Below are 27228 nucleotides of genomic sequence, written 5' to 3'. Positions count from 1 at the left end.
CACCTTTTTGGAACCTTCTTTTTAGCCCAGCAACTTCTTTTTAAAAGAGACCAGTAGAACTCAAGAAATGTTTGATTCAGATAAATGGCATGAGACCAAAACAGATTATCATCTTTTATACATTACTCATTCACATTGGAATATACACAGTAAACTAGGGGACTGTGGTAGGACTCAGGTCACTTCATTAATTTCTAGCCTAGTCTCTCTCAGATTAGAATTTACCTAGACCCATATTAGCTTTTTTCTTTTATATTCCACTTGAATTTTCTAATGCCTAACTAAGGCACACTACTATTCTCTTTCTTCACATACCCACTCACTTTTTCTATGTACCAGGCTAACTCTCCCGGCTACTATTGGCACTGACAAGTTGGGTCACCAGAGGGTCACTTTCTTCTCCTACTCAGGGTTCTATGGAAAGGTAATCATGAGGGGCTAGAGTATTTAGTTAGGTCTTACTGAAAAGTTCCCATATGTGTATAAATCTATTTGGGAATGTAGAGTTGGATTCCCATGTGATATAGTTCACACATATGGCAGGTAGATGGTGCAGTGGATAGCATGCTAGGCCTGGAGTCAGGAAGGCTCCTCTTTTTAAGTTCAAATCTGGCTTCAGACACTTATTAGCTATGTGACCCTAAGTATGTAACTTAACTCTGTTTGCCTCAGTTTCCTCATCTGTAAAATGAGCCACAGAAGGAAACGGCAAACTACTCCAGTATCTTTGGCAAGAAAATACCAAATGGGGTCAGGAAGAGTTGGACATGACTGAAAAAAATAGTTCTCAGAATCACAGAACTTGTGAGATGGAAGGGGTCCTTATCAACTATCTAGTCTGACCTATACAGAAAGTAACCCCCACTATAAAATAACCTGGAAATGGTTGTCCAGTCTCTATAAGGGAACTTCTGAAGAGTGGGAACTCATCACTTCTCAAGGCACCTCTTCTCCACTCCATTTTTTGGGTAGTTTAAAGCAATCTTCCTTATACTCATGACTCACACTCCCCTGAGTCATTAGTCCTTCCAGAGCCAAAGTTAATTAAGAGATTTCTCATCATCACACAGAACCAACTCCTCAGTCACGCATGGCTGGAAACAGGTGCCCCAGAGTTCCATGTGTTAGATTGGAACTAGGCAGGGAATATTTACACATGTTCTGTATAACCAGTTGGGAAGGTCAAATCTGAGCATGCTCTAAGGACGAATCCCTTATTAGGCAGTCCCCTATTAAGCCTATATGCATACCCTCTGACTCCACTCTAACTCAACAACTCCCAAGCACTTGATTGAACTTTCATTTATCATATCACTTTCTTCACCGTACTCAAATGAAATATGTGGGAAACCCTCAGCACAACGTCTGGAACATTTGTTGTTTAGTTGGTTAGTTATGTCTGACTCTTTGTGACCCCATTTGGAGTTTTCTTGGCAAAGATACTTGAGTGGTTTGCTATTTCCTTCTTCACCTCATTTTACAGATGAGGAAACTGAGGCAAACAGGGTGAAGTGACTTGCCCAGGGTCACATAGCTAGTGAGTGTCTAAGACCAGATTTGAACTCAGGAAGATGAGTCTTCTCCACTCCAGGCCCTGTGCGTTCTATCCACTGTGTTCCTAGCTGCCCCATACCTGGAACATAGTAGGCACTTAATCCTTTTTCCCCTTCTTCTTTTTTCCTTCTTTCTTTTCTTCTTTCTTTCTTTCTTTCTTTCTTTCTTTCTTTCTTTCTTTCTTTCTTTCTTTCTTTCTTTCTTTCTTTCTTTCTTTCTTTCTTTCTTTCTTTCTTTCTTTCTTTCTTTCTTTCTTCCTTTCTTCCTTTCTTCCTTTCTTCCTTTCTTCCTTTCTTTCCTTCTTTCCTTCTTTCCTTCTTCCTTCCTTCCTTTCTCCCTTCCTCCTTTCCTCCCTCCCTCCCTTCTTTCTTCTTTCTTTCTTTCTTTCTTTCTTTCTTTCTTTCTTCTTTCTTCCTTTCTTTCCTTCTTTCCTTCTTTCCTTCTTCCTTCCTTCCTTTCTCTCCCTTCCTCCTTTCCTCCTCCCTCCTCTTTCTTTCTTTCTTTCTTTCTTTTTTCTTCTTCTTCCTTTCTTTCTTCCTTCCTTCCTTCCTTCCTTCCTTCCTTCCTTCCTTCTTCCTTCCTTCTTCCTTCCTTCCTTCCTTCCTTCCTTCCTTTCTTCCTTCCTTTCTTTCTTCTTTCTTTCTTTCTTTCTTTCTTTCTTCTTTCTTTCTTTCTTTCTTTCTTTCTTTCTTTCTTTCTTTCTTTTCTTTCTTCTTTCTTTCTTTCTTTCTTTCTTTCTTTCTTTCTTTCCTCTAAAATGGCCAATAGCAGCTCCAAGAAATAAGCCCAAGAAACATGGAACAGCTGTATACTCCCACAGTCTTGGTGCAGTGGGAAGAATATAGGCAATGGAAGTGAAAACACTAGGCTCTAGTCAGGGGTATGCTGGTAAATATTTAACAACCAACTCTCCAAAAATGTGTGTACAACACTTTTTGACAGTTAATTTGCATTATTAACATTTTGTGCCTCCACTTTCTTAAGACTAGACCACCCAATCCCCCAATAGATCAAGCCCTGATTTGTAGTCTTTGCTGATTTCCAAGGTATAAATGTTCACACTAAAAATTTAACAACTGGTCTCTGAAAGATCATTCAAGCTAACACACTACTAGTCCTGCCTCTGCCACTAACTAGTATGACCTCAAGTAAGTCCCTTCATTTTTCTGGGCCTCAGTTACCTTAATTGTAAAATAAGGTGTTTGGACAAAATCAGGAGTTTCTAACCTTTTTTTGTGTCATGGAAACCTTTGGAAATCCTGTGAAACCTATAGACCCCTTCTCAGATAATGTTTTTAAGAGCATAAAATAAAATTCATAGAATTACAAAGAAAACAAAATATACTAAAGCATGATTATCAAAATATATTTTTAAAAAAATGTTCATGGACACCAGTTCAAGAATCACTCCAAATGATTTCCAAGCATCCTTCAGCTTGAAGATTCCGAGTCTATGATTGCGATTGAATTAAAAAAAAAACTTCCCAGGAGAATAGTCTCTGCCTATTGGTCCATATCCTTTCCATTTGTTCTTTTCTTGCAACCATTTGTCTTTCATCCTTACCACCTATCTACTGGATTTGTGTCCTCAGCCGTCCTCAGTGTTCTTTTTAAAAAATTATCATTAATTTTGTTGTTGTTGTTGTTGTTGCTCTTCTTCTTCTTCTTCTTCTTCTTCTTCTTCTTCTCTTCTTCTTCTTCTTCTTCTTCTTCTTCTTCTTCTTCTTCTTCTTCTTCTTCCCCTTCTTCTTCTTTTTAGCATTCGACATTAATGATCCCACAATGCTACTCAAAGCAGTCTGAATTTGTCATCAGAGGACTTGGGGTTGAGTTCTGGCTCTATAATTTACTATTGGCATGCCTTTAGGCATGTCACTTCCCTTCCCTAAGTCTCAGATTCCTTGCCTGTAAAATGTGATGATTAAACTAGTGGCCCCTGAGGTCCCTTCAGCTCTAAATATATGATTCTTGGATCACTCTCTTCTCTTTGAGGAGTCTTGTGAATGTTTGGCCAACCCTGACGCACAGTATCCTAAGCAACTATGACCTGATTAACCAAACAGATGTTCTAATTTCCCAGTTGCAACTTAAAGAGCTTATCAGTGAACCAGGCATATGGTATGAGATGTTTTGATGTCCCTAGTTTTGATGTCCCTAACCTTACCCTTTCAATTCAGCCAACCTGTACCACTTGCTCCTGGAATTATCATTGTCTTCATGGACTGACTTATTTCTGGGATGGAAGCCCAGTAATTCTTTTGGTTATGGTTCAAAGAACCAACCAGGATTCAGTTCCTACCGCAGCCTGAAGTAATTTATCCTGTGAAAATGTCCGGGACTAATCTCCCCTGTCGGTTTTTATGAGCAAAAAAGATAAGGGATAACTGGGGACAGCCAAAGTGTACTTGGCCTCTGATCTCTTCCATTTTTCACATGAACAGTAAGTTTATGGATGGGAAATAGGTCAGGATGGGGTGTGTGGGAAGGAATAAAGGAAAAATTGAATATTTTAAGAGATGACTTGCCAGTAGTGGGGGGGGGGGAGTCTGGATAGCTATTTCCAAACATTTGAAGGGCTGTCACATGGTAGAAGGAGCAGTCTTGTTCTGTGTTGCTCCAGAGGGTGAAGTTAGGACCAAGAGATGTAAGTTCCAGGGAGATTGACTTTGGCTCAGTATAAAGAACTTTCTAACAATGAAAGCTGTCCAAAAATGGGATGGGCAGCTATATTAAGTAGTAAGGTCCCTTTCACTGGTAGTATTCAAGTAGAAGTTGATTGAACATCTGTCAAGGATTCAATAGAGAGGCAGAGGGAGGTTGGACAGGATGATCTCTAAGGTCCATTCATACCCTAAAATTCTATGGTTTTTATTGACAAATTCAGAATTAGTCAGTGACTTAGGATCATCTATATGGAGTTGGAAATTAACTCAGAGGTCATCTAATTCAACCCTAAACATTTTACAGATGAAGAAAGTGAGGGTAAGGGAAATTAAGTGACTTGACCAAGGTCATAGCAGTAGGAAAATAAACTTCAGAGGTGGGGTTTGAGACTTAACTGCCTCCCTTATGAGTTGTGCCAAGTTGGAGCCAGCAATAATAATACATATGACCTGTTTGGTATACATTTTAGAATCTTGATGGGAGCTGTATGATACCAAATGGCATGGAGACCATTACACTGATTGGAGTTTTTACAATACTAGCTTCTCAAATGACCTTTCTAATTCGAGGATGGGCTCAGCCTCTCTATCTCTCGACTCCAGTTAACAGGGAGTAATTTCTCCTCTATAGAAATCACCTCATGCAAGTCATTATGCTTTCATGTCTGCCTTTTAATAATCCATTACCCAGTGAAGTGGCATAAAAAGTTGGGAAGAGATTTATAGGGAGGAGCATGGGGTGGAAAAGTAGGAGTCATAGGATTTAGATGCAGAAAGAAATGAAGAGATCTCTTAGTTTAATCCTTATTCTTTGTAGAAGACTGAACCAAGACCTAGATATAGAGAGGAAATGACTTATCTGCAGACATATAGGGAATGAGGATCAGATTGGGAGTTCAAACTCACATTTTACCCCAAATCCAGTGCTTTTTCCACTAAGGCTGGCACTTATATAACCCTTTATGATTAACAAGTTGTTTGCAGACATCATTTCATTTGCCCATCTCAACAACCTTGGGAAGTGAGTATTAGAAATAACATAATTTCCACAGATGGGAAATAGATACTCGTAGAGGAGGAATGATTTTAAGATTCCTCTGATGACTCATCTAATCTAAGAAACAACCTCCCACCTTTATCATAGTCCTTTGTAATTGTTATTGTTGTTGTAAAAAGCCCATTTTTACTTATCTGTGAACAAGTCTCTCTCAAATAAAATGGAAGATCCTTGAAGGCAAGGACTACATATTTTTTATCACTGTATCCCCAGCACCCAAAACAGTGCCTGGCAGTAACAAGAGCTAGCATTTATATATTGCTTTAAGGTTGGCAAAGCACTTTACATGTATTTTCTTATAGGAACCTCACAACAACCCTGGGAAGCAGTGCTATCATTATTCCCATTTTACAGATTAAAAAAAAACCCACTGAAGTAAACAGAGATTAGGTGATTTGCCTAGGGTTACACAACTAGTAAGTATCGGAGGCAGTATTAAAACTCAGACATTCCTGATTCCAAGTGCTACCTAACTTAAACACATAGTATTTGTTTAAGAAAGGCTTGTAGATTCATCAATTGATTAATTTGGCTCAGGTACCATAACTAGTAGGCGGCGCAGGTGAAACCTGAACCCACGTCTCCTTCCTGAAAATCCAAGTGCTCTTTCCACTGCACTGCACTGTAGCCATTATCCAACTTTCTTGAAAAGTATGGAGGCCTGGACAAATCTCTAAGCCTGGGAGAGAAGAAAAAAAAAACTCTCTCTAAAAAAAGATACTTTCAGAAAAGACAATCCAGCTAGTTTAATTTAAACATGAGAGAAATCATTTGAAACCCAAAGTGGTTGACAAGCCTACTTGGGACTCAGGAAAATCTAATGAGAAGGAACAGCTGCTTCCTGCCTGCTGGAGTCGCTTCCCAGATTTCTTTCAAATGGGTAATAAGAACCTTTAACAGTCACCCATTCAATTTATCAGGTGGAACTAAAATTGCTAGTTGTTTTTTCCCACAGAAGATTAATCTGAATTTAAATGTCAGCTACCTTCTCCTCTTTCATTTATCTGAAACAGTTTCTGATTAAACACATTGGGCTAAATGCTGTATGCTAATGACTTCAAGAGAACAACTTCAAAGCTTAGAGATTCCCATGGATGATTATTTCCAAGCCCAGAATTTTTCTTTACTTCATTTCCCTTTGCTAGCATGCATCCTCCTTGACATGTACACAGGTGATGGTCTTGACATACCTTTGGGAGGACATAGATGTGAACCTTCCCATTCATGGAAATGAGATTCTTGGAGTCACTTCACTAGTTCATATGCTCAGTCAATTGACAAGCATTTAAATGTTTATCATGTGTCAAGCACTGTGCTAAGGGCTGGGGATACAAATAAAGGGAAAAACATGATTCCTGCCCATGGAAAGCTCATATTCTAATAGGAGAGGCAATGTGGAATCACTGTCATGTGTGTAGTGGAAATAGGAGGTAATCTCAGAGGGAAGGCAGTAGTAGTATGTGTGGTAGGTGGGCTAGGAGAAGCAGGAAAGTTTTCCTGAAGAAGATGGGATTTGAAATAAGACTTGAAAGAAGACTGGGAAGTCAGGAGGTAGAGATGAGGAGGGAGAACATTCCCGGCAAGGGGGACCACCAATGCAAAGACATAGAGTGGGACATGGAGGAATGGAACAGCATGGAGGCCAAGGTCAGTGGATTGCAGAGTATGTGTCGGGGGTTGGGGTGTTAAAATGTAAGAAGATTGAAAAGGTAGGAAAGGGCCAGGTTGTGAAGGGATTTCAATACTAACTAGAACATTTTATATTTGTTCCTGGAGGTAATAAAGGACTATTAGAATTTACTCAATTGGGATGGTAGTTTGTAAAATGCTCAGATCAATGGTATGCACCTGTGTTAGGGATGTGGGCTAGAACCCTGGGGCCAGGGTGCATCTAGGGATCAATCATGAAATTATCCCTCCTTACTGGGTTCTGATTGGCTGAAGTAGCTGCTCAAAGGTGGATTGCCAAAACAAATAATCAGTTTTCCTGGGGGAATGTCATCCCAAGAGAAAATCCTAACTCTGGTACCTTTCCCCCAAAAGAGCTCTTTTTTGCTCTTTCTAGACCCTTTCAACTTTCCTTACTTGTGTATTTGTGGCAAATGAGAGGCCATGTAGAACTGTTAATTCAATCATAAATTTGACTCTGCATGAGATATAATTACAGAAGCGTGTTCTGGAGACCCTGAATAAAGATAGAAATGTTTGTACATCACTGAGTTAAGTTGTACCATGATACTTTCTGTCCACATGTTGTGTTCCTGAACTTACAGAGGGGCTCACCCTATCAAGCTGTAAGGGGTCTTGTCAAGTCCATATAGGCATAGGGTAGAAACACACGTAGTATGTAATGAGGATGAAATAGCTTACAAGCCTAATCATAGACTGGGCTGGCCTCCCTTTCACTCTCCAAACCAATTAAAGTGGTCCCAATCCAATTCAATACAATGATAATTTATTAGGTGCTTATTATATGTCAGGCACTGTGCTAGATACTGGAGATACTATGATTAAAAACAAAGCAGTCTCTGCCCTCAAAGGGCTTATACTCTACTGAAGAAGAACAATATGTCCACAGATAAGTCCATTTAAACATTGCATTCAATACATGCAAATCGATTCTGGAAGCAGTGGAAGAGAATCACAAATAACTGGAGAACTGGGAAAGGTCCCTTGCAGGAGATATCCCTTAATCTGATCCTTGAAGGGAAATAGGGGCTTCTAAAATGCAGAGGGGACGAGGAAGAGCATTTAAGTTGTAAGAGTGATTGATCACTGGAATACTTGACCAATTTGATGAATTCTCCAATTGGTCCTTTGGTAATTCCTTCCTCCCCACTCCTCATCCCAAGGCAGTGAGGACAGTGTGTGCAAAAGAGAGGTAACAGATGAGCTATTTTTGCTGTGGAGAGCACCAAGTGGACCCATTTGTCTGGAACATAGAGAATATGAGAGGAAGTAATGTGTCTGGAAAGAGAGCTTGGAGACTGACCATAAAATGTCCAACCAGGGCTTCCTTGAGAGCAGGGACTATTCTATGTTTTTTTTTTTTACTTTCTTTATATCTCTAGCACTTAGCACAGTGCCTGACATATAGCAGATGCTTAATAAAAGCTTATTGCCTTGGCTTGATTAGACATAGGAGCTACACCATTGATGCTGTATCCCCCAAAGTATAACTCTGAAGTAGGAGACAGATACTTGTTCATTCTTCACCAAAAGAAGATTATGAAAGAGCAGAAATTTAGCCAGTCTTTGTGCATATTGTTCTGCCCCTTAGCCATGGGATCATAACTTGGCATGTGACCACACAAGCCTGGGAGATGTGCCCTACAGGGAACTGAACTGGTATATACCAGGGGGCCACAGACAGGCAAATTCCACCCTTACCATGGCATGTATTTCTTTGAGGGTATCACTGAGAAAAAATACAACTAAGGAAATGAAAGGTGTACGTTCAGTTTCTTTTGTTACGGGTGGCACAGTGTCTTAGTATAGTGAAGACCTCAGTGGTAAAAAGGGAGGGAATGACCCTGCTGACCTTAGCAAAGCCAAAGAGAGCACCTTTTCATCACTCAGGTGCTATAAACCAAGTCCCGACCAGCCCCCAAACAACCCTCCATCTCTACTACACTCCAATGCCCCAATTATGTTCATTTTACAGTGGTACTGTACAGCCGAGGAGTTCAGATTGTGTCTCTTTCTCAGTCTATGGACATAAATTTGGGTTTCTTTCTTCTGCATGAGTCAGATAAGAGCCCCAGAGAAGAAGAATGGTTAGAATGGCTTCTCAGGTAGACAGAGAAGGAAAAGAGCTCATTTATAAAATAAAATATCAGGTGTAGAAGGAGACTTAGGATGTTGCTTCTATATCCTACTGTAGGATTGTAGAATATTGAATAGAATATCAGAGCATGAAGGGCTGTGGCAAGTTTCTAGTCAGGGGGTTCTTAATCTTGTGTCTGTGAACTTATTTTTAAAAAAATAACTTTCAATATAGTTTCAATTTTTGTATTTAGATAACTGTATTTCAATATAGTGTCCTTTGTAATCCTATATATTTTTATACATTTAAAGATATTGTTCTGTGATGGGGTCCAGAGGCTTCACTGGACTGACAAGGAGTCCATGAATAAAAAAGGTTAAGAACCTTGATCTAGTCTAACCCCTGCCAGGAGACAGTGTAATTCAATGGAAATAGTGTTGGATTTGGGGTCAGAGAATTTGGTTTCAAATCCTAGCTCTGATATTTACTTACTTGTGACTCTGGGCAAGTAATTTTCCCTCTCTTGGTCTCTGTTTACTTATCTGTGAGATAAAAGGGTTTGACTAAATGGTTTCAGAGGATCCTTCCAGCTCTAAATTTATGATGCAATCAACAAGCATTTATTTATGTTCCAGGCAGTGTGATAGGCACTAGGGGTACTAGATTCAAAAGACAGTTTCTGCCCTCAAGGAGCTTACAATCTAGTGGGGGAGACAACATGTAAACAAATATATACAAAATTAGCTATTACAGGATAAATAGGGAATAATTAAAAGAGAGAAGGCACTAGAATTTAGAGGGATTGAGGAAGGCTTCCCATAGAAGGTGGGATTTTAGTTGGGATTTAAAGGAAGCCAGAGAGGTCAGTAGTCAGAGTGGAGAAAAGAGAGCATTGCAGGCATGAGGGACAGTCAGAGAAAATGCCTAGAGCCAAGAGATGGCATGTCCATGGGACAGCCAAGAGTCCAGTGTCACTGGATTGAAGACTGTGTATTGGGGGTAAGGTGTAAAAAGAAGGAAAAGTAGGAGGAATTTAGGTTACGAAAAACTTTGAATTCTCCTAGATGCAATAGGGAGCCACTGGAGTTTATTGAGTAGGGGGATGTGTGTGATATGATCAGATCTGTGTTTTACTAAAATCACTTTAGTGGCTGAATGGAGGATGGATTGGAGCAGGGAGAGACTTGAGTCAGGCTGACTCACCAGCAGGCTATTGTAATGATAAAGGCATGAAGTGATAAAGGCCTACACCAGGCTGGTGGCAATGTCAAAGGAGAGAAAGGGAAATATTCAAGAGATGTTGTGAAGGTGAAATTGGTAGGCCTTGGCAACAGCTTGGATATACCGAGATGAGAGATAATGAAGAATTCAGGATGACTCTTAGGTTGTAAGCCTGGGGGACTGGAAGGATGGTATTGCTCTCTATAGTAATTGGGAAGGTAAGAGAGGGGAGGGGGTTAGGGAGATAGAAAATGAGTTGTTTTGAGTTAAGATGTCTACTTTATATCCAGTTTGAGATATCTGAAGGCAGTTGGAAATGCAAGATTGTAAATCAGCAGAGAGATTGGAGCAGGAAAGGTAGATCTGAGAATCATCAGCATGGTGATGGTAATTAAATCCATGGGAGCTGATGAGATCACCAAGTGAAATAATATAGAGGGAGAAGAGAAGAGGGCCCAGGACAGGACCCTGAGGGACATCAATGGTTTGAAGTTGTGATCTGGAGGAGGATTCAGCAAAGGAGACAGAGAAGGAGCAGTGAGATAGGTAGGAGGAGAACCAGGAGAGAGTGGGGTCTCAAAAACCTAGAGAGAAGAGAGGATCAAGGAGGGGAGAGTGATCAATGGTGTGAAAGGCTGCAAAGAGGTCAAGAAGAATGAGAATTGAGAAGAGGTCATTGAATTTGGCAACCAAGAGATCATTGGTAACTTTGGAGGGAGCTGTTTGGCTGGAACGAGAGCATGGGAAGCCAGATTATAAGGGTTAAGAAGAGAGAGAGAGAGGAGAGGAAGTGGAGGTGCAGGCTACCATTTTGAAGAGTTCAATTACAAAGTACAGCGATATGGGATGAAAATTAGCTGGGATGGAAGGATCAAGGGAGGGTTTTTTCAGGATGAGGGAGAGAGACATGGACATGTTTGTAGGCAGTAGACAAGAGAACTGAATCACAGAGGTGATTCCCTCAGTATCACATAGGTAATGAACCGATCCACGAATCAAACCAGGGCATTCTGACCACAAACCCAATGCTTTTTCATGTATTGATGGAAATGCTAAAGATAAATAAAAATGCTCCAGTTACCATATGATTTCCCCATTTTCCTACTTTTAGGATGCTAACTCATTCCTTTCAGATAGCTCATTTGTACACTCTGGATTATCTCCCAACTCCATGCTTTGCTTCTTCCCAGGATGTAGTGCCTTCTGGCAATTCTGGTTGCCTCTGCCAGCCCATTTAGCTAATGAAGGCAATGGCCCAAGAGGCCAACAGATGCCCAATTTGGGATCCAACTTTTTGTAACTGAGTCATGAAGTTTTCTGCAATTAGATGTTAGACATTCAGTTTCTGTGGGAGGAAGCTATCTGGGGAAGGTCTTAGGAAACATGTAGTTTCATTCCCTGGACTGGTGCCTCTTAGGAATGGGAGATTGGGAGCGGCTGTCCACAGCAAAGGATACTGGAAACACAGTTGGCATATTCCTTGTTCTGATTTTCCTGGAAGCTGTGGAGTGCTAATAAAAAGAAGAACGCCAAGACCATCTGAGATGAAAACTCTAGATAAGGCCTGTTCCATGCTGACAAGCAGGATCAAGGAAACTGGTGAAGCACAAGTTATTAAAAAGGAACTGTGTGTCCTTGACTATATTAGAAAGAGGAAATTGACTTTCAAAAAAGCTGCCATCTATGTGTTTCCAACAGTACTGGAGACCCCAGGGCGTCAGCATCAAACTCTACATGCTTGGGAACCCAGAATTTGTGGAACAATTTACACGTTGATGAATTTGAAGTGCAGAGGGCATGAACAGGAAAAAAAGAAGTGAAACATAAATCTGAAAACTCTCACGTAAGTGTAGAGTGTAACTCAGTCATTGTCACTACTGTATTCATAAGAAGGGAAGATGGACCGGCATCAAGTTGGCGTGGAAAGAGAAAGTGAGGCCTCTATTGCTGGTGACAGCAAGTTGTGATGGAAAGAGGGCTGGATAGGGAGTCTTGGATTCAAATCCTGGCTCAACCATTAACAAACTGTGTCATGAAGACCTTGGGTAAGTGACTTTACCTCCTTGGGCCCCAATTTCCTTCTCTACAAAAAGGGGGTTAGATGACTTCTAAGGTCTCTTCCATATCTAAAACTCTGGTCCTATCGCTGAAGTGCGAATGTGTCCATTTGACTGTCACATTTCTCCTGGAGGAGAGGAAACAGCACTCAAAGGCAGGGTTCACAGTAGGTATGAACAAAGTGAATGTGTGAGTGAATGTAGGGAGGTGGTCTCAGTGTTTTCTAACATGATCCTGATTTTGACACAGACATTTTTCTTCTTAAAGGTGACTTTCCTCTCTCCATCACCCCCACACTGAACCCTTTAAAGCACAACTGGACAGACAGAACATAGTGTTTTTTTTTAAAGTACATTTTGCAGTACTTCCCTCACATTACAGTACAACCAAGGCTTGTAGGTATGTTAGTAACTGAACTCTTTGGACATGATGGATTCACACCTTAGGCTGAATTCCCTTTTTTGGCTAATAGCATTATGTGGAATTCCCAGAATCCTCTCAGCCCCCTCTGGCTGTGAGACAGGGATCCTGGGACCATTTGAAAACAGCACTGAAAAGCTCATTGTGTTTTTGTTTTCTCTAACTTTGTGTGTGTGTGTGTGTGTGTGTGTGTGTGTGTGTGTGTCTATGTTAGCAATATTGACAAAGGATGTTTATGGTTCTGGAAAGGTCTTGGGCTCTGTGCTGTAGGCTGAAGCTCCTTATGGCAACTGAGCTGAGCTTGACCTCCTACCTGCCTCTGTACCATCTCTCGTCTCTGTTGTCCAAAGATACTGCTCCTAGGAAGGTTGTTCTGGGTTTCCAAGTATTTGGAGTCATGGCCTATGTCAAGCTCCTCCACCCAATGTGACGAATGTCTTCCATTAGCAATCATGGCGTCAGGTCAGTAACAACCCGAAAGGAAAATGTCAGCTCACAAGGCTATTAATCCCGAGAGTAGTGCCTTTACCCCATGTACCATTTTTAATTAAGCCAGGATGGGCTTTCTTGCCCATTCCTCATGTCTCCTTTGCTGGTACAGGAGGCTGAACATTGCCCTGATGTTGTGCTGTTTCCAAGTTTAATTTCATTTGGGATGGTGGAAAATTTTGAAGTCTGTCTTTGGTTTCTTCTACATCCATTTTCAGTGCATTTCTCCTATTTCTTGTCTCCCTCCAGGGGTCCAGCTTAGACTTGGAGTCATTTTCCAGGAAGGTCTTGCTCTCAATGAACTGTCCATCACTACTAAGTAAAGTATTAGCTGATAATAACTTCAGGTGTTATGCCTCTTATGTGACTCTTCTTCTAAGACCCTAAAGCAGGGGTTTTAAAATTGGGATTTATGAACTTAATTTTTTTTATAATTGTATTTCAATATTTTTTCTTTATAATCCTGTGCATTTTATGTTATGCAATTAAATGCATTATTCTGAGAAGGGAGTCCATAGACTTCACCAGACTGCCAAAGGGATCCAGGATATACAAAAATTAAAAATCTCCTCCCTAATGAATGAATGAAAATGACATTTTAAGAACTTTCTATGTGTCAGGTACTGTGCTAAAAACTGGGCTTATAAACATAGAAATGCAGAGTCCCTACTCTCAAAAAACTTACATTGGAACAGAGGAGGAAAAACCATAGAGGAGTGGTGGCCAGGGAAGAGAGGTTTTTCTGGGGAGTAACAGTAATATTCAGTTGATCCATAGGGGAATCAGTCAAAAGGTCCTTTCCAAAAGCAATGATGCCACTAACTTGATTTCTGTGGCCAGAGCAAGAGGAAGAAAGCAAAAGTGGGGGAAGGAGGACAGATTGTACAATGGCCTGGATGCTCAGCTGGCTAGGATATGAAGAACAGTCTGGTATGGACTGTGGCCAGCTATATGCAATGGGCTAGACAAATTTGCAACCATTTAGTAACCAGTCAAGGTGATAAAGCCACATGGCAGGAGTTCCGTAGTTGAGTAAATGGATGAATCTTAAAAGGAGGAATGTCAGGCACTGTGAAAAAACAGTATGTTAGACCAGAGAAAGCACCAGACTAGGAGTCAACAGAACTGGGTTCTAGTTCCAGCTTGGTCCTAACTTGTTATGTGACTTGTCACCTCCTGGGACATTGGTTTCCTCATCTCTACACAGGATCACAGATTGTGAGCTTGAGGACACCTCAGAAGTCATCTGGTCCAGCTTCCTCATTGGATGAAGAAACTGAGGCTGAGAGAGATTAAGTGACTTGCCAAAGGAGGCAGTGTGCTACTGTAGAAAGGACCTGGGTTTAAATCTTATCTTTTCTACTTACCACCTCATGACTTTGGGCAAAGCCCTTAAACTTATGCAGCCTCGGTGTCCTCATCTGTAAAATGGAGATATAAACTAGATGGCCTCTGAGGTCCCTTCCAGCTCTAGATCTGTGATCTTATGACCCAGTTCTGTTCTCATTAGCAAATACAAAGTGCTTTGAGATCCCCCATGATGGCTCTTCTTGGGGCAGTGTATAATCCAGAAAAGTAGGAAAAATAACTAGCACCTCATTTGGAGTACAGAAATGTGGGCTAATACCTCTACCTATTGAGTTTTTCCAGGGTCTCTGAAAGTGTGGGGTCCTATGGATTGCCAGGGTGTGAGAGAGAACTATTAGAAGCTATTAGAAACATTTGTCACCAAATATGTTTGATGCCTTGCAAGTATGTATTAAACTTAGTTTCTGCAATGGTTGGGCTCTTGGTACCATAGACAGAGTACTCGATTTGGGATCAGGAGGACCTGGTTCAAATTTCAGCTCTGCTATTTACTACTTTGGGCATGTCATTTAATCCGATAATCTCAGTTTTCCTATCTATAAAATAAAGAGGCTAAACTAGATTTCTTTGAGATCACTTCTTACTCTAAATATGTGATTCTACAGGTCACTCAGCAGACTGAATTCTACATTATTAGGGTGTCCTAGGTAAAAAATGCTTATCTAAGTCCTTTGAGGCTTCGCTTATCACAGAATGAATACCTCAGTACCATGGAGAGTGGCCTTTCTGGCTGTAAAAAGATGTGTTTATAAAAGGTCATATTAAAAAGCCATCTTCATGTTGCCCCTTCTTTTTCCAAATATTGCACCCTAGCAACTCCTTATCTTGTCCACCCCCTAGTTTCATTTTTGTTCTGAGAAAAAATGCAGCTGATTTCCCAGGGTTGCCGAGGGTTAGATAGCTGAACACTTCCCCCCTCTCCCTGAACCCTTGAGAGTGGGGTCTGGAAAACAAACAGACAAGTTTGTAACTCTTTGAGCTCCTGGTCTGCATCCAAAGGAAATTCATGAGATCAGGCCAAGAGAAGGCCTCGGAGATGCTGTAGTTTAATCATTGACTCTTCGGATCCAAAGACTCAGAGGGACCTTAGAATTCCCCCAGGCCCAGGCAACAGACCAGAAATCTTTTTTGGTGTGGTTGCTGTTTGTTTGCTTTTCACTATTCATCCATTACCCAGAAGGAGCAAGCTGTGGTCTGAGTTCCAGCCTGCTCCACAGGGTGTTATAAAGATGTAGCAGAGGCCTCCAGCTCACGTGCTGGCAGGATCAGGAGAGAAAAAGGAAAGAAACATAAATAGCTGTTTTTTGTTTTTTAAAACTGAGGACAGAAGTGGACATGAAGTTTACTTGGCCAGTGCTCCAGCCTTGTGAAGTTTTGTTCTTTCACATGACCTGAGCTCTGGTCTCCAAACAGGACAGCTTATTTGTTATTCCTTTAACATAACTTATGTTTTCCAGCCTCCTTCTCTTTGCTCACGCTGTGACTCCTGCCTAGGATGCACTCCTTATAATAGCCCTTTAATGCGTTTCATTTGCTCCTCTCAATAACCCTGTGAAGTAGGTATTCTTATCATCCCTATTTTACAGATGTGGAAAGTGAGGCTCAGAGTAGTGAAGTAGTTCCCCAGGCAAGTGTCTGAGGCAAGATTAGGACTTGGGTCTTCCTGATTCTATGTCCAATATTCTCTGCCCCTCTGCTTATTTCAAAAGACAGAGGTCACAAGGATATAATAGAGCAGTGAACTAGGAAAGAGGCAGGAGGTGAGTCCTAGCAGTCCATTAATGCTCTGGGACACCTTGGCCAAGATGCTATATAATGAAGCTAATAGAATGAAGATAATATGCACCTCTGCTATATAATGAAGACAATGTGGACCTGACCTACCTTCACTACATTCATAGGATCATAGATTTTAGATCTGGAAAGGAGGCCCTTTAGTCCAATCCTATAATTTTACAAATGAGGAAACTGAGACCCTTAAGTGACTTGCCTCAGGTCCCACAGGTCTAGGATGTTGAACCAGAGTTCTTTCTGAAGGCAAAGTACCATGCTTCTTTTTATGTAAGGGGCAAATGAGATAATGGATGCTAAAATCTTTGGAAACTTCTAAGTATTGTTTAAATACAGCCTTAGCCATCATTCAAAGGCCATTCTTCATTGACCTTCCTGATCCCTCCAAAGAGATTTCTTGTCTTTTCAACTTGACTGAATGCTCCCAAAAGACAGGGGCTGGTGTCAAGTCATTGAACCCCCGACCCGAATTCTGAATATGGGAGTTTCTTGGTAAATGGATCACAGTTTTAGGATTTCAAAGGTCATCCAATCCACATCTCTTCCCCTCCCTCTAGTTTTACAGGTGAAGAAACCAAAGCCCATAAAAAGAAAGTGAATTGTCCAAGATCACATAGTAGTAAATGAAAAAACTGGGATCTGAAACCAAGTTCTCCGAAGAGTTTAATTGGAAAATAATAGATGAAGTCAACAAATAAGAGAAAAGCTGCAGAACATATGGCAAGGCCTTCTCACCAACAAGTAATTAGTTGCTGGTGTGGAAATGTGTGAATAGAAAAGAAAAAAAAAAGACTCTTAAACACTTATTATGGCGCTATAGACCTATGAGTTAATGAATAAATCCTAGGGAGATGCCTGATGCATACAGGGTTAAATAATTCACCCCAAATCCCACAGCTAGTAAGTATTAAAGGGCAGAAGTTGTGTCTTTCTGATGCTAAGCCTAGCACTCCATCTTCTCACTCTCCCATGCTCCCTCTTACATGGGAATATAAACAACAAATGTAGATTCATTGAACACAAATGGAACCCAAATTTCAGACTCTTGATGGTTCACTTATTAAAGAAGAGGATGCAATTTTCAAAGCAACTTTCCACCTGAGTTATGAAAAGTTACTCTCAGAAAGTGGTTTCTCATTCCAGTATCCCAGTATACAGTTTGAAGAGGGGTGACACAGCTCTTGGTAAAGGCAATCAGGTAACTTTATGCGCCTCTAATTTATGACGCCTGACAAATTCATGGCCCTGCTGGTGGCTGAGTGTTGGGAACATCAGAAATGTTATTTGTGCTAAAATCATTTGGCTCTAGGATTCAATCTGCACATGAAAGGACATTATATTCAGCAGCCTAGCCAGAATGGATTGCCGAGTACCTGGGGAATGTCTCAAGTCAAATAAAGTCAGGGCATAGTTTGACTATCTATTTTTTTCCCCTCCTTCTCATTTCCTCCTTTCCTTGTTTCTGTCAGAATTCCTGCTGTTACAGACAAAGAAATGTTTCTAAACTACACAGGAAACCGCCGCTATTATAACTGAGTCCTTTCAATCTCCCACTGTCCACTCCCACTAACAGAAATGGGGCACATGCCATGTCGTGTATTAGCGTTATCTCTGTATGTTTTGCAGTGGTGTCAAACACGAATAGAACTAGAAACCACTAAGGCCACTAAATCTTCAGGCTTCACATTGACTTAGAAAACTATATATTGAAATTTTCTCTTGTATTTTTATTCTGCTAAATATTTCTGAATCACATTTTATTCGCTCAGGGGCCTCCTGTTTGACACCTCTGGTATATTTTATACCCGTTTAGGCTGTCAGCAACGTGATGGCAAGTCCTTCCTCTTATGGAAACTCTTTATTTCTTCCAGCTTCCCAGCAAGTGGATACTTGCTATGTGTTTATTGAATACAGGATTAACTTGGCTTTTCTAGCCTGGATGAGCCCAGACCATCAATTCACCATAGTGGATTGATAAACCTGCTGATGACCCTTAATCTTTGATGAAGAATAGTAGATAAAGAAGAACGCTATTTTGTCTATTCACTTATAAGAGGCTGGGGAATTCTTTAAAGTGAGGGCTGGCCCCCATGGTGTGGGCAATATGAGAACATGGCAGCTGGATAGAGCTCTGAAGCCTAGAGAATCAGTGGCAGAGGACTCAGGGAACATTGGTTATGTAAGATGGTAGTAACGTGTAGGGTCATTAACTAATCAAATTAAAGCTTTGTTGTTCAGTCATTTCAGTTGTGTCTGACTCTTTGTGACCCCATTTGAGGTTTTCTTGGCAAAGATACTGGAGTGGTTTACCCTTTCCTTCTCCAGCTCATTTTACAGATGAGGAAACCAAGGCAAACTTGCCCAGGGTCACACAGCTAACATCTGAGGCATGATTTGGACTCAGGTCTTCCTGAAACCCAACCTTGGCACTCTATCTACTGTGTCAGAGGTAAAAAGAACCTTAAAGGTCATCTAGTCCATCCCCTTCTGGATACAGATGGGAAAAATAAGGCAAAAAAAGTAATTGACTTGTATAAGGTCATATTGCTATGAAGAATTCGAACTCAGGGTTGCTGCCTCCAAAGCCAGCCCTCTTCTCACCATACCTCATTACCTCCTGAGGTCAAGGACATTAAAGAGGGTGATAACTAGAGGGATAGTAGGCTCTTAAGACTGTTTGGCAAAGGATCCAATCCTCCCAGAATCTGAGGTACTAAGAGAGGTCAAGTTACAGGCTAATTCCTTCTCATTTATTACCAGATAAGAGAGGCTTTCTGGAGATAATGCCTCGATGTTTTTGTGTTTAAGAGTGTCAGTTTGACTCCGTAGGCAATAGGGAGCCACTGATGATTTTTGAGTGAGGAGTAACATGACTTATTGATATGTATGTAAGGAAATTAATCTGGAAGAGGACAAAGAAGCATGAAGTCTTTGAAACCAAGTTCACAACAATGATTACCTTCCCAAGTAACGGTCCCTCCCCTGAAAAAAGAAGATAAAACGGACAACATTAGACCAATACCTAATTATTTTCCCAGCAGCATTCAATTCAGTACAGCTCAATTAACACTGCTTTATACTCTCAGCGAGGTGGCCCGGCAGATAGTGCACTGACTGGGCTTGGCATTGGCAAAACCCAAGTTCAAAGCTGACCTCAGACTCTTGCTAGCGATGTGATTCTGCGCAAGTCATTTAACTGCTAAATGCCTCTGTTTCTTCAATTGTAAAATGGATGGGGATAATAATAACACTTCCCCCACGGGGTTGTTACAAGATCAGATGAGATAATATGTGTTAAGTGCTTTGCAAACCGTAAAGCTGTATCTACATGTTAGCTATTGTTTATGATTATTGTTTTTTATTGTCGTTGTTTAGTTGTTTTGCAGTTACATTCAACTCTTAGTGACCCCATTTTTGGGATTTTCTTGGCAAAGATACTGGAGTGGTTTGCCATTTCCTTCTCCAGCTCATTTTATAGATGAGGCAAACAGGGTTAAGTGACTTGCCTAGGGTCACACAGCGAGTAAGTGTCTGAGACCAGATTTGAACTCAGGTCCTCCTGACTCCAGGCTCAGCACTCTATCCACTGTGTCACCTAGCTACCCATTATTTTTATTACATATACATATACATATACATATACATATACATATACATATACATATACATATACATATACATATACATATACATATACATATATATATATATACACACACATATTACTATTACATATATATTACATATATATATACATATATTATATATTACATACATATATATTACTATTGCATATATAACAAATATATAAAATTACATATACATATATATAATATAATGTTATTATTACTTATATATGTAATTATTATTATTACTTCACAATTCCTTCTAGTTTTAGGCCTATGTGGAGGCAGTTTAGTAGTTCAGTGGATAACTGCTGGACTTAGAGTCAGGAAAGCCTAAAACAGAATTCTGCTTCAGACACTATCTGTGTGACCCTGGACCAGTCATTTATCTTCAAGCCTCAGTTCCCTCATGAGTAAAACAAAGGGATTGGATTCAAGGACTTCTATGGTCCCTCTAGTTCCTAGTCTATGATCCCAAGATACAATGGCAATGATGGGTTATCTATTTCCTTTTTTGGGTGTGTGTTATTATTATTGGATTTCTAGGCAACAGCAACCTTGCATTTATAAAGCTCTTTTTACTTTTCAAAGCACCTTTCCCTAGGTTATTGAATTTTCACCAAACCCTGTGAGGTTGGTAAGGTAGGTGTTACTATCTTTCTATGAGAGATAAAGTGACTTGTGCAATGTTACATGCTAGCTGAAGTTCCTGCCAGCTAGATTTAAGATATTCTTGAAGTCCCATACTCTTTCCACAATACCACAGGAACATGGAGTCATATAGCTTGTAATTGCCTGAGCCAGGATTTGAACTCAGGTCTTCATGACTGCAAGTCCTTTGCTGTATTCACTGCACTACCTAGCTGCCACAATTCTTATACCAAATAAGCTCTATGAGGTCAGAGTGGTTTCATTTCTGTCTCTGTGTCCCTAGGAACTAGCACAGGGTGTTGCATACGTTAGGTACTTAATAAATGTTTGTTAAATTGTGCTGGATTGAATGGTTTGGGAAAGCTATAAAAATAGATTACATATTAGTATAAAACAGTCCCTTTTTTGTGATTCTTTCAGTAGAATTCTATCAATGTGGGATCCTCTGTTCCCCTTTCCCACCCACTCCCAGGTATCTTAGGATTGCATAGTTTCAGTAGTATTGCTTCATGGGTCTCTGGTATGGATCGATTACAGAACTGTGTCCTTTTAGGCATTCCAGGTACTGTTATGTAGAGGCTATTTTTCTGCTAGGTCAAAATTATTGGCCAACCAGTTTGGTGAAAGAAATCAGGCAAGTGACCAATCGAAAAAAATTATAGAACTTTGTAGCTTGAAGAGACCTTAGAGGCCTTCTAATTGGACCTTTGTGAAGGTCAGCTCCTGTCCAAACAATGAGTGTGCAACACTGCTCTCAACTCTGTCCTGCCCCCATAACCATGAAAACATCAGGGTGTCTACAACTCCCTTCTGTTCCCCACTGGTAGTGTTTTGGCTAACACCATTATTACCCAGTTCTAGAGGAATAATTCACATACTTACCATGTGCAAAAACATCATTAGATGAAGAGCCCTTTAGGGCTCTTCTCTGTATTAACACTGGACAATGGCTGGAACTAGTAGGTGCTTAAATATTTGTTGACTTGACTTTACCTGGCTTCTATCTGTCTTTCCATTCTTATAATATAGTATTCATCTATCAGGGAACTATTCTAGCAATGCTTTTGTAGTCTACTTTATTGCTATTCCATTTAACTAGTATGTTTAAATTGTCTACTATATGCAAAGGACTGATTTAAGTACTAGGGATTCAAAGGTAAATATGAACCAGTTCCTGCCCTCTGGGAGTTTATATTCTACTGGAAGATTCAACATTTCCACAGATAATTAAGCAGAAAATAATATGAGGAAAATGAGAACACTAACAAGCAGGTGAAATCAGATGAGGCTTCATGGAGGAGGTGACCTAAGCTGAGTTTGGTTAATGGGAAATAGTCCAGTTTGGCTGGAATGTGGTATGGGAAAACAGTAATATGAAATAAGAATGGAGAGATAGGACAGAACAAGATTGTGACAGGCTTGAAATTTCTCCCTTGGGCATCTGTGCTTGGTCCTGTTGGTAATAGGGAGCCACTGAAAGGTTTTGAGCAAGGGGGAAAAAACCAAACACAATCAGATCTGTGATTTAGAAATACTATTTGGCAGCTGTATGTAGGATGTAGTGAAAAGACATCATTCATGGTCCCCGAAAGGAACCAGGGGAGGGATGGATTGAAGAGGGGAAAATGTAAAAGCAGGAAGATCTCTTATTTGTATACCATTTTAAGACCTCTTTCTTTCTCTGCCAGCAAAGATTTATCTGATGGCATATCTTTTTACTCCCCCAACAGATGCTGGCGATTGTTGAGGTACTTTTCTCCCTCTTAAATGTAAGCAACTCTTTAAATGGAGACTTGATGCAGAGAATCTGTGTAAGACTGTAAGGTCACCATTGAGAAGAAACTTGCATCCATGTGGATGATCCTACTGAAATTCTGAATAAGAACTCAAGGTGCAGAGACTTACATGTCTGATATCCCTCTACCAGGTCACAGGATGTTAAACACTGAGAATAGTCGGCAATAATCTTGTCCAACTTTTTCATGTCACAGATGAGAGGATTGAAACTGAGATTAAGTGACTTGCTCATGATCGCACAGATAACGAGGAGCAAAGCCACGATTTCAATTCTAGGTCTCTGAATCCAAACCCAGATATAATTCTAGATACAATCCAGATACCAATTCCTCTTTCCCCATTTTATAGATGGAGAAACTGAGGTCCAGGAAGTATCACGGGAGATTTCAAACCCAGGGCCCTGATGTCTGGTCCAGGATTCTTCTATTCTCCCAGACTGTCTCCCCATAGGGAAGCACCTGGAAATCTATGCCTGCCCTTATGGGTGCATTGTCTTCTCCCTCTTATGGAAGACTGAAATATCTAATGAGTGGGCTGATCAATGAGCACCCACTGCTAGTCTAGCCTGGCACTTGGGGTGTGGGAGAAAGAGTACTGCACTTGTAGTTAGAGGACCTGGGTTCAAATTCTGACTTTTCAACCTATGTTATCTTGGGCTCACTTTATTTTTCTGGGCCTTTCTGCTTCTATCTATGAAATCTATGAAGGTTGTTATTTAGTTGTGTCCAACTCTTAATGACTTCTTCTTGGCAAAGATAATGGAGTGGTTTGCCATTTCCTTCTCCAATTCCTCATTTACTGAGGAGGAAATTGAGGCAAACAGGGTTAAGTGACTTGACCAGGGCCACATAGCTAGTAAGTATGTGAGGCCAGATTTGAATTCAGGGCTTCCTGACTCCAGGGCCAGTGTTCTATTGCACCACCTAGCTACCCCATTGGTAGCTAGAAATCAAAGAACATTGGATCAAATGATCTCTGGTTCTTTCCAGACACCCCAGGATGCCTTATCAACATATCCTCTTCACTTAAGTCCTTGCTCATGGGATTCAGTGAGCATTTATAAAGTGGCTTATTTTTTATTAAGAATAATTTCTGGGTTTGGATTCAGAAACCTGGAATTGAAATCCTGGCTTTACTACTCATCTATGCGATGATGAGCAAGTCACTTAATCTCAGCTTCAATTCTCTTATCTGTGATATGAGAAAGTTGGACAAGATTACTGCCACGTATTCTTGCTATTTAACATCCCGTGGTGATGGAGATGCAGACACAATGAAAAATGGGTCCTCTTTTCAAGGTGTTGAGTCTGGCATTCTAACTCTAACTCTAGTGTTCCTCCTACTGTACTACCCGGCCTCTACCTGGTCACAAGGTAACCACCTTGTGCACTGGCCTCCTTACTGTTCCTCACACATGACACTCCATCTTTCCACTCCAGGTATTTTCCCTGTCTCTGGCCATACCTGGAATGCCCCCCTCTCTCATCTCTGCCTTCTGACTTCCTTCAAGTCCCAGATGAAATCCTACCCTCTGTAGGAAGCCTTTCCTGATCTTTCTTAATTCTGGTGCCTGCCCTAGTTATCCATAGACAGCTTGTTTGCCCATGCTTGTTTGCTTATTCTCTCCTCCATGAGACTGAGAGTTCCTCGATGGCAGGGACTGTCTTTTGCCTCTCTTTGTACCTCTGGTGCTTAGCACAGCGCCTGGTACATACTAGGTACTTAATAAATGTTGTTGATGACTTGATTTTCCGACCCACCAGCCATTAAGGTGATCCACAGCAATTCTTCGTGGTTTTTTTTTGCTTCTCTCTTCCCTAGATATTGTTATGCTGGGTCTTGTATCATAGGAAAGGCTAACAGTAGCTAACACGTGTATAGCACCTTAAGACTCAAATAGTATGGTACATAAGCAAGGAGCTGCTTTTTTATGAGTTTTTATATGATTCTCACAACAATCCTCTCAGGTAGGGCCAGGTCTTCTCATTCCACTTGGGAGATGATAAGAGTGAGGTCCAGAGAGGTAAAGCGACTTTTTGGGAGTTATACAGGCTGTCAGTGACTGAGCTGGGACTAGAAAGATGGATGGAATGAGCACTTATTAAGCATTTACTGCATGCCAGGCACAAAGAAGGGAGGCACAAATACGAGCTGTCAAGATAGTCCCTTGACCTCAAGGAGCTTACATTCTAATAGAGAAAGACAACATGTAAAAGGGGCCGAGGGAGAAAGATGAAGATGATGGCCAGAGAGTAGGAAGCAGGTTAGGACTCAGGCCTTCTGAGTCAGTGCCGCAAGACACAAGTAGCATGAACCCGGACTTAGTGGATTCTACTCTGCTCTCTCTAATCCAGCCATCCAATCCCTTGCTCTTCTGGGAAATGCTTATTGCTCTGAGGCCCTGCCTGGAGGTGGACAGAGTAGGGCAAAGGTCAGTGGCAGCTGAGGTTTCTTTGACCAGTTTCCCCTCATGCTAATTCTGCCCAGGACCAGCTCAACAGGTGGCCAACAACCCTCGGGTTGGCTTTGGCAATAGGGCTGGCCATGCCGCTACTCTAGGTCAGTGCTCTGGGCACAGCGGCCTCCTCCGCTGCAGTTCAGGCAGGCTCCTGGTACAGGGTCCTAGGATAAGCGGTGGGGAGGGTAGCAGGGATTTGAAACCGTCTGGTTCTTCTCTGCCTTCTCTTCTTTCCCTTAACAGTTTGGGGCCCTGGTCACTTGTAAAGCCTGTGAGGAAGAATGGAAAGTTTGGTTCTGACCTAAAAACTTGCCCCTTGAACTCCCCCAATGGAGCATCAGCAGTACATTCTGCACTGGGTCTTGAATCTAGGTTCACTGGCTCCCGGGCCAGATTTGCACTGATCCAGCTTGTCTTCTCAGCAACCGGCCCATGAGGCAGAGAGAGACCTCAGGAGACAGCCCTGCATGAAATGTGACCTGTGACCTGGGCATTTGTAGATAAGGGAGTCATGCTGTACTGGAATTTTGTCTGCTTTTCAGAAAAGCCTTTTTATCACTCCCTCGCTGAATGGATTTATTTTCCTCAACCTGGCTTTTGTTTCTTCTGGCTTTCCTTCCTTCTTGATTACATCTCGCTTGGTAGAACAGAAAATACTTCTCCAAGCTCACCTCCTCTAGGAAGCTTCTCCTGACTGGATCCACCTGACTCAGAGCAATCCTGTCTCCCAGTGTTCCCTTGTCCCTGTATGTGGTTGCCTCATCAGCTTGGAAATCCTTTACACCCTCACGGATCCTTTCTTTGCTCTTTGAGGGCAGGAGCCCAGACTTCAGGCCCTTCACAACTTGGCTTTCACCTCCCTTTCTAGTTTTATTATGGTGACACTTACTAGCCTACGTTATTCCCCTTCACACACCAAGGGATAAGCCAGATTAGTCATCTCCCACCTCTGTGCCATGGCCCAGGCTATGCTCCATGGTTCAAATGCACTTACTCATCATCCCTCCTTTTAGAATCTGGTCTCCTTCAGTTCAGCTCAGTCACTACTTTCAAAATGAGAATTTTCCTAATTCTTCAAGCTATTACTTCCCATATTACTTTGTATTCATTGTGTGTGTGTGTGCATGGGCATGTACATGCATGCGTGCATGAGTATCATCACTGTCAACAAGAATTTATTAAGCACTTGCCCTGTGCCAGTCACTGGGCTAAGCTCTGAGGATATAAATGTAGAAAGAGAAGCACTCTGCCCTCAAGGTGCTCCCATTCTAATAAGGGACATAAAAAGGAGCTGAAAGGGGCAGGGCTGCCAATGCAGGGCCATCATGGCAAAGTCTGGGATGCACAGCACAGCTGGAGGAGGATGACGCATGTTTGGCCGGGGTCTGTCCCCAAAATTCAGCCCCAGAAGGAACTCACCAATGGGAGACGAGATGGGGGTAGGATGTTCCAGGGTGAGAGGGCAGCTGAGTCATGGTGGCAAAGGCCAAAGGGTTAGAAACTGGGGAGGCAACATGCAAACAACCTTGTACATATAAGATAGATACAGTGCGAATGGGAGTGTCTCCCCAGACGGATTCTGAAGTCCTTTAGGGCAGAGGCTGTTTAATTTTTGCTTCTGTGTTCCGGGTACCCAACACAACACCTGACACATAGCAGGTGCTTAATAAATGCCTGTTGATTGAACAATTGATACAGCGTAATGTGGGATTCAGTATCACGGGCTGCTGCTGTTTAGTTGTTTTTCAGTCTTTGTGACCCCTTTTGAGGTTTTCCTGGCAAAGATACTGGAGTGGTTTGCTATTTCCTTCTCCAGCTCATTTTACAGATGAGGAAGCTGAGGCAAACAGGGTGAAGTGACTTGCCCAGAGTCACACACCTAGTGAATGTCAGAGGCCCTGCATTCTACCCCTGTGCCACCTAGCTACCCCAAGCATCTGGGGACCTGCATTCGAATTCCAGCTCTGCCACTGACTAGCTTCATAACCTGGGGCAGGGCATTATTTGAGCCTCAATTTCCTCATATGTGTGATGAGAGGGTTGTTTGATGATGCTGTCTAAACTCCTTTTCTGCTCTGAAACCCATGATCCCACTGATCCCTATGACAACAGTGACTAGACTAGATTTTAGTCTGTGTGTCAGAGGAGCACTTGTCTGGGGTGGGTGGATGTGTGTTGCTTCCATCTAGTGGCAGACATCAGAATGACAAGCAGGAGAACCAATAGAAATGTAGCCCTCAAGCTTTTTGGTCTCAGGATCCCTTTACATAAAGATTGATGAGGACCTCCCCTCCGGTTCTCTCCCTGCC

At 41.5% G+C, this 27228-nt stretch overlaps 1 protein-coding gene across 1 annotated transcript in view; it reads left to right on the top strand.

The window, feature by feature from the left end:
• SSUH2 (ssu-2 homolog) overlaps positions 1–27228 on the top strand; it is a 158748-nt gene that overhangs the window by 631 nt on the left and 130889 nt on the right. The gene's annotated exons all lie outside the window — the stretch shown is intronic.

The sequence above is a fragment of the Phascolarctos cinereus genome, unplaced genomic scaffold, assembly GCF_003287225.1.
Source record: "Phascolarctos cinereus isolate Bilbo 61053 unplaced genomic scaffold, phaCin_HiC Scaffold_4;HRSCAF=312, whole genome shotgun sequence".
NCBI classification, from domain to species: domain Eukaryota; kingdom Metazoa; phylum Chordata; class Mammalia; order Diprotodontia; family Phascolarctidae; genus Phascolarctos; species Phascolarctos cinereus.
This window is presented reverse-complemented; position numbering and strand designations above follow the sequence as displayed.